General features: G+C 37.2%; 2 pseudogenes; one reads left to right on the top strand and one right to left on the bottom strand.

Annotated features, from left to right (window-relative positions):
* Positions 1 to 2,233: 2,233 nt before the first annotated feature.
* LOC105743600 lies at positions 2,234 to 2,608 on the bottom strand (annotated as a pseudogene).
* A 1,075-nt stretch (positions 2,609 to 3,683) lies between these two features.
* On the top strand, positions 3,684 to 4,191 carry LOC101571001 (annotated as a pseudogene).
* Positions 4,192 to 8,908: the final 4,717 nt, after the last annotated feature.

Here is an 8,908-nt window from a genome sequence, read left to right as displayed (position 1 = left end):
ATAAAAGCTCTTGAGAATCTTAGTAATTTTTATGACTATAAAGATCCTGAGTCCAAAAGGTTTAAGAACCACTGCTCTACAGATAATTCCTTGTGTGGCAAGAGACCTTGTAAGTCCTGGTTTTGTTTGGCTTCGGCTGGCATAATTTGTTTCATTATGGAAAGTATGGTAACTTACATAATTGAGTCACTTGACTTCAATTTATGTTCTTTTTATAAAATTCTGCTAAGAAGTTTCAAAAATACTCAGTAAACAAAACATTGGAACAAATAATTACAACAATAGTAACTGCATTCTGAGTGTTATACACCAGATATATTTATATTCCTGATTTCATTAAATTCTCATATAACTCTGTGATATAAATACAATTAATTACTAACTTCCACTATATAGATGAAAAACTGAGGTTAAACTTATACCTTCCAAGTCACACAAGTTAGGAATTGAGCTCAAAACCTCACGCCTGCCAGGCAGGTGCTACGCTGCTGAGCTACATCCCTGGCCCTAAAACATTCCTGTAATCCCAGCTATTAGTGAGGCTAAGGTAAGAGGATCACAAATTCAAGACTAGCCTGAGAGACTTAGCAAAATCCTATCTCAAAATAAATTATCAAACAAAAAACTACAGCTGCAAAAAGTCACACAGCTACAAAATTACAGGGCTGAAATTTAAAAATAACACTTCAGATATATCAACAAAAAAGTTTTCCCACAACTGCCAATCAAAATGCCTATAATCACCAGCAAAGTGGCATGTATGTAAATAAATCACCTATAGCTATAGCCTAGTATGCCTTCAGATACACAGAGGACAAAACACTAGACTTTACAAATTCTGTTCCACAAACAGAACAGCAAGAAAGCAAGCAAGCAGAGAGATATGCTACATATAACCAAGCTGCCTCTATACCTTACCCATCCAATACTTTCACTATCATCCTTTAAAAAGGAGTGGCAGAAGTCAAGAGTGAAAGAGATAAATCATTCACAAAACCAGGACAACAAACATTCTTGGCAGCGTCCTCTAAGCTACAATTTCCCTCCAATGCAAAGTAGGCCCCAATCTGAGTTCCTCCTGGCTTTATCAAACTCAGATTTGACAAAAGCCATCATTAGTATCCAAAATTTGTTTTTTGTAGGCTAATGACATGTGTCAGCTCTTGATTCCTGGTGACACTCCTGGCCTGCCAACTCAGAAAAGGCTTCTGTAGTACCTCTGGCTTTTGTGAAATACCTTCAAGTCACAAGGCAGTAGCTGACACGAACTCCCTCCTGAGGATGGACACTTGGCCAGAAGCCCAAGCAGAAGTAGATTTGGAAGTTCCTTTTTTTTTTTTTAATATCCAACTATTATTTTATTTATATTACCAAGCTTAAATTACATGGAAAAAGACAACCAAGCAGTTCTTCCCCATTTCAGAAAGTTTCCAATCAACACCAATTACATGGTGACCAGTAACTAGGAATGGTGGTATCTTTGGGTCAAGACTGACAAGGAAAAATGGGCTCTGGGGCTACGGTTCATCTCCAACAAGAATAGGGCACGCTGGCCAGCATAAGCTGTGCTACCACTGAGCCTTTAGCGCCGGGCACAGATTTGGATCTGTTCTCTGAAGCTAGCAAATCAAGTGAAATAAGTGGGTTTTAAAAAAAAAAGTTTTTAAATGAAGCTCAAATTAAGTTTAAAAACCATGCTCTTGACATATTCTCCATTCAAAATTTACATAAAACACACTTTTTCACTCTAATAGCCCAGATTTTTTCCTCACGTAGCCCACCATGTAGCTGCAGGTAGACTTTTCTGCCTCACAATGTACACATAGGGAAAAAAGTGAACAGCATCTGCATAATGCTCTCTATACACTGCTGCTGGATGGAAAATACAAAATTAAAAAAAAGAAAGGTTTCATCTTAGATTCTCACAATCTCTTGTTCCGCAGCTCATGAATCTGACTCTGATGCTGTGACAGTGTATGTAAGTAGATTTTTGTTTTCAGTGAAGGAGACCTGGGAAAAGATGGGTTTATCTCTTTTCAAGAATTATCAGATAGGGGCTGGGGAGATGGCTCAGTGGAATAAGCGCCCCCCTGGCAAGCGCAAGGTTCTGAGTTCAATCCCTGGTTCCGCAAAAAAAAAAAAAGAATTATCAGATAGTTCAATCCCCAGTTCCGAAAAAAAAAAGAAAGAAAGAAAGAAAGAAAGAAAGAAAGAAAGAAAGAAAGAAAGAATTATCAGATGGTACATGCTCTTCAAAGCCCTCACTCTCTCAAACTAGAGCATGTTCCAGGATCACACGGCCTTCTTTATAATGCTGGCTGTCTTCAGTGGCAAACTCACAGATTCATCCCAGTTTGCTATTGTGGTTTTTGCAGCTCACGTCTCGAACCATGTGGCAGCCAGTGAGCATGACCCGATCTTGAACTTCACTGTACTGCAGATTAACTACCTTGTTAAAAAGAAATGCTCTACCAGTAGCACCTGTAAATCAAGTAGAGATGAGTTCTGAGCGGTTGGTCAGTATTGTATCACAGTTTGCACATGAAAACAGCCAAGTACCACCAATATGATCAAGGAAAATTCTACCCATTTTGATAGCTTATGTTCTAAAAACACTGAAGGGCGGTGAGATGCTTGCTGCCTGCAGCTCTTTGCTCTACAGCTGGGACCAGATTTGGAAGTTCTTGATCTTTATTAAAACCATGCCTATCTTCTCTCTGGCAATTAAAATAAATTCCTCCCCAAAGAATATCCAGAGGTTTTGCAAACCTCTTCTATCCAGCAGTAGTCAACTTTGATTATAGAGAAAAAGCAGTAAAATGCAGCAAGTGGCTGATAAATGTCAGAGCCTAGAGGATCATCACAGAATTTTGATCACTTAACAACTATTTCTCATTTTGTACCAAGGACAGATTTTAAGCCAGCACCACTCAGCATTACTTACTTAGTCAAAAGCTTTGGGAAAGCATATCAAATCCAAGTCAGTAATCCAAGATGAAGACTATACTTGAAGACTATACTTTGCAGGTAATTAACAGGACATTAGGAAACTTCCTCATAGTTCTGATTTTTTTCATAATGGATAGTGTTGAATAAGTGAACCCATATACATCTACATTTGAGGATTTTAATTCTGACCCTGTTGTGTGATTTAGGATCTTCAGTTCCCCTTTAAGTTTCTTTTCCTCAATCTGTTAATTAGACTATATTATAAGGTCCCAAAAGTCCATGAAATGGTTGTTTCAGAATCACCTTGAAACTTCTGGAAAATACAGAACATACTCCTAGGTAATTTAATTTATGAAGTCAGGGGAGATGCCTAGGAATCTGCACTGTTAGCTATATTTTTCTACCACTTACACTTTTCATTCTGATGCAAAGTCAGATTTGCAAACCACTAAACTGAATGATCTTTAAGACTCATACTACTTTTTTAGGTTGTAAAATTGTGAATGGAAGCTTCATTTTCTATTCTCTCAACTCATAACATTTTCCCATCTGTGACTGGCATTTCCAAAGATCAGGTTAGCAATGGAAAGGTAAGTCTAAAAGCAGTATTTTAAGTATTAATAGCTTGTTCAAACTTGTAGAATATTATTTCATTTATGAAAATATGAAACAGCTTTCCTCGCGCAGGCAGAAGGCTGGGGTCCGCGTGGCAAAGCGGCACGGCCGCCAGGCGGTGGGCGGTGGAGGCCCAGCCGAGGGACACCACCAGCCACTCTCAGCGCAGCCGCCTCTGTCCCCGAGGAGGCCGCGGAGTGGGGAGCGGGCGTCCTCACCAGCTCCCGGGGTAGTCTCGAAAAAGTACATTAAGGAACGGTAACGACCATGAGTTCCGGTGCGTTGGCAAAACCCCAGATGAGGGGGCTTCTGGCCAGGCGCCTGCGGATTCATATTGTTGGAGCATTTGCTGTCTCTCTGGGGGTTGCATAAGTTTGGTGTGTCTGAACTAAGAAAGAAGGCATATGCTGATTTCTACAGAAATTATGATTCCATGAAAGATTTTGAAGAAATGAGGAAGGCTGGTATCTTTCAGAGTGCAAAGTGATACAGGAATAAAAAGGTTTCTTTGGATTGGGTTCCATAGGCGTTAGTTGCTGATCAGTGTTCCTGAACTATGAAACATGAATATGTGGGCTAAGGAATACTTAAGATTCTCATGACAAATAAACACTTGTGTGGACAGTAAAAAAAGAAAGAAAGAAAGAAAGAAAGAAAGAAAGAAAGAAAGAAAGAAAGAAAGAAAGAAAATATGAAACAGATCTAAGTGTTGATAAATATTCTAGAGAAAATATTCAGAAATAAAGGTTTTAAGACATTGTATATTATAATTATTCAACTATTTGTTAGAAACAGCCAAAATAAAGCAAGACAAAAAAAATTTTGTAAATATTAAGGATAACTAAAAATAGTTGTGGGAGAAAAAAAAAGCAAGTCTATTTACCCCTAACTTCAGATGCCTGAAAATAAGCAAAAATCTACCTGTAATAATAATAAACTTTTTAAGAACAATTTTTAAAGCGTAAGGTGCCATATGATTAAATTTAACCTAATCAACTATCAGAGGAAAAAATATCTAGTTTAATACTGCTGATACGGGGCTGGTGAGATGGCTCAGTGGTTTAAGCACCTACTTGGAACAAGCTTAGCAAAGCACAGGGACCGCGGTTCAATCCCCCAGCACCACATGCCGGCCGGCCCCGCCCCCTGGTGGGCTGAGCTGGCCACACACACACACACACACAAAATAAATAAATAAATAAATAGAAATAAAATATTTTAAAAAAAAAATACTGCTGATACATCATCAAACTTGCATTATTGTAAAAAAGATTGAGTTAATTAAAATCTGACTACAGACATTTTGTGAACTAATTTACTATGGAAAAATAAACCACTGCTTCCTATAAATTTGCAAAACCTAAAATAGTAGTATTCAGACACATGAGGTCATTTTAACTATGGGATAGAGAATTTGAGGTGGCTCTCAGAGTGTTATGAATGGTTTTGAAGTATGTCTCATTTGAAAAACTACTGTGCTTAACTCTAAGAAATTTTACCATCTCATTGACTTGACTGGCCCACTTCTTCCTACCTTCCAGAGTCATCTCCAATATCTGAAGCAACCTACATCAAACTGTAGGGTATTCTAAGCTTCTACATTTAAATTTTCATTCTTTCTCTTTGTAACCTCAAGCAGACTAACTATAAAGTAACAATCCCCATGTAGAACCACAATCTCTGAGGTCTTTTCTCCTTTCTAATATTCAGTGAACACAAGATTCAGCATTAGCTAGGTGTGGTGGCACATACACACACACGCACATGCGCGCCTGAAATTCCAGGGGCGGCTGAAGCAGGAAGATTGTTAAGTTGGAGACCAGCCTGTGCTACAAAGTGAGTTCAAGGCCAGCCTGAACTGCATAGTGAGATCCTGTCACAAAAGGAAAAAAAAAAAAAAAAAAATTCAACAATGTCTTGAAATACCACCCACACTCTTTCAGCCTAATTTAAAACTAAAATTAGTAGTCACAAATTAAGTAGTTGCTGAGGAAGAGGAGGAAGGTAAGAAGTTTCCATTGCACTCATTCAAATATTTGTGACTTCTCATTTGGTAATTTCTTTCAGAAGTTGTAACTGTTAAACACCAAGTTAGTATTTAATGAGTGTTATCTGTAATTATTACAGAACTTGGTGAGATCTAAATAGCTACTTTTCCAAGAACCATTGCCAGCCGGTTTCACCACACAAATGGTGCTCCAGGGTAGGGTGTGAAGGTGCAACCACATGATGGCAAGACAGTGCCATAACTAGCCAGTCATAGCAAGGGAAAGATCAGGTCTTTCAGAGATAGCAAGAAAATCTCACAGATCAAGTTTCCTGGGAGGCAATGGATGAGCACTTAAGGGTCCATAACTGAATCTGCTTCAAAATGTTATGGTTAGGTGCATATATTTAGAGAGAAAATCCACAGCTTTTCAGAGATTTGGGGGTTCTATTTGTTTTGGTTTTAGTTTGCTTTTCAGAGATTTTTAAATTGTATTATCTAACTTAATTCCTACAGCTAACAAAGTAGCCACTCATCTCCTGAAGAAACTGAACCTTATGCAAGATGAAAACCTTACAAAGAAAATAGTAAAGTACTAATTTGAAAAATGTTACTAGCTAGTCAGAAATTATTTTAAATAAGAAAGAACTGGTATTTTAATTTATGTCCATGTACTAGAACAAAACATATAGGCAAAACATATGATCATTTTAATAATTTAAGTAATTCAAAAATAACAAAATTACACACAGTTTCTAACATGTATCATAAGCTGATTTAAAGACCTGATGTGGTGACTCATTTAGCCCTCACAACTCTCTAGGAAGTATAGCCTAACATCATCTCCATTTTATAGATAAGGATGCAGAAAAAGAGAAGTAAAACCATTTGTCCAAGGCCAGTAAACTACAAAAATCACAATTCTGACCCCATAATTTATGTTCTTGATTATGTCATAATGCTGCTTCTGCAACAATATATAGTTTTTGAATCATGGTAACTTAAAAAAAAAGTCAAAGATCATGCAATTTATAAGTCTATTACAATAAGGTACTTCATTTATCTATTTTACCACCTATGCAACGAGAGCAATGGGAGAAGAGAGACCTTAGCAATTACATTTGCATGCTCATCCACATATATAAGCTCATTTAATTTTCACAGTTGTGTGTCCTGTAAGGCCAAGTGTTACTGGCCCTGCATCTTAAAGAGGAATTAACTGACACTGAGAAGTTAATCTCACTACTTACCATTACCTGAGCTTTCTTTTACCTCTACTGGAGTTTTGTTTTTTTTTTTTTTCTTCTGTCTAGTAAAAATTCAACTAAACCTTTAAAGCCCAGATTAAATGTAACCTACTTTGATATATCTTTCTGACATTTTGAGGTAAAATTAACCCCTCCTTTCTCATTCTCCCTTGAGGAGATTTGTACCATATCCCACCAGCAGATGGGTCAGCCTCTTTGTACAGTGCTCAGTTCCCTGGGTAGTGACTGGGCTCCACAATGGCAAGGGTTAGGAGAGAAAAAAAAAGAAGCCCTAAGAGTGTACTGTTGAGTCAAAAGAATGAAACAGTAAACTAGCAGCTGCTTAAAGAGATAACTCATGTTGACATACTGCTGTCATCTTCATAATTTAAAAATCTATCCTTTTGGGTACATCATAGTATACACCTATAATCTCAGAGCTCTGGGAGACGGAAAAAGGAAGATCACAAGTTTGAGTCCAAACTGAGCAATTCAGTGACTTGGCAAGACCATGTCTTAAAAGTTGAAAGAAAAAAAAAAAAAAAGTTGGAGATGCAGTTCAGTGCTAAAGCCATGTGTTCAATCTCTAGTACCACAAAACAAATCCTCAAGGCTAGCAGCCTGACCACAAATGCTTCTAGAGGGGTTAACTGCACTGCATTTGAGAAATGCCTTGGCAGAGTCACCTGAGACAGTGACCTTTCTGCTATTAATCACTCAAATATATTGTTTCATTGAGTTTATACTTCTTGTTTCTTCCAAAGTACAGCAAGAGACCCTGAAGCACTATGAAAACATTTCCTATCCAAGTTGGAAAAATGTGGGTTTTCACATTTCATAGTATCTTTGCCAAAAAAAAAAAGGTAAGTGAAATGCTAAAAGAATGGCATGGTGAGTTCTGACAGACAAGATCAACTTATTAAATGTTCAGCTTAAATCTTTTCTTGATTAGTCCTTAACTTTTTAACCCTTAAGATTTTATCCTTGGGGCCAGGGAGATGGCTCAGTAGAATAAGTGCTTCCCTGGTAAGAGCAAGGGCCCGTGTTCAATCCCTGGTTCTGCCAAAAAAAAAAAAAAGAAAAGAAAAAGGTCTTATCCTTGCATTGAGTACACAATCCTCAGCCAAATTCATTTAAAAGACCTAATGTCTTTTATTCAATTTAATAATGGAATAAACTTAGCCAATTCATTTAAAAGACCTAGTTTAATGTTTAAACTAGGTTGACAATAAAAACTAAAATTAAGGATCCAAAGAAAAAATAAAGACACCTTTATACCATGAAAGGTGTTTTTTGTTTTGTTTTTTGTCTGCTTTTTAAGAGAAGGTCTTGGTATGCAGCTCAGATTGGCCTTGAACTTACTACGTAGCCTCACACTCATAGCCTCCTGCTTCAACTTACAGATGCTGGCACTACAGGAGTTGTGCCACCACGCCAGGCTCTATACCATGAAAGTTAACTATCCTAAACATTAGAAATGCTCCTGTGTCATTCCAGTCATTTAAGAAATAATCAAAAGTAACCAGCATGAGCATATATCCTATATGTCCTTTCAATGAAAAGAAAAACACTTGACATTTTAGTTATTTTTTGTGTCTTGAAAAGAAATGTAGGCTTTCCATTATATGGTGCATGTTTGTTTACTTTTTGCCTTTTCAAAATGAAAACTAACTTGTTGAGTATCTTTGCTACTTCTGTACTAATTTACTGATCCAGGACCCTCAACTAGAAAGATCACCAAATATGATCAATTTTCCTCCATCTTCCAATGAAACATTTTGCCTGCAGACCTACCTGCTTTACTATAGACAAAAGGAGGAAATTTACCTGTCTTATTCTACAGGGAAGATTCTATCTCCAGATATCAACCACAGATTTTGTAGCATACAAGGAAAAGAAAGTATGATCCATTAAAACAGAAACAATTTAGCCTTGCATTCAATTTCTGGCTTACAACCTTGGCTACTGGCTATATAACTTTGGGGAAACTGCTTCATCGAAGATTCAGTTTTTTCATAACATAAGAATTTAGGGGCTTAGGATCACAAGTCCACTTCTTGTACAGCAATTAACCACTAAGAAGAATATATGCAGTGTATTATTTGTTGAA

Source organism: Octodon degus, unplaced genomic scaffold (assembly GCF_000260255.1).
Source record: "Octodon degus isolate 3935 unplaced genomic scaffold, OctDeg1.0 scaffold00138, whole genome shotgun sequence".
NCBI lineage: Eukaryota > Metazoa > Chordata > Mammalia > Rodentia > Octodontidae > Octodon > Octodon degus.
This window is presented reverse-complemented; position numbering and strand designations above follow the sequence as displayed.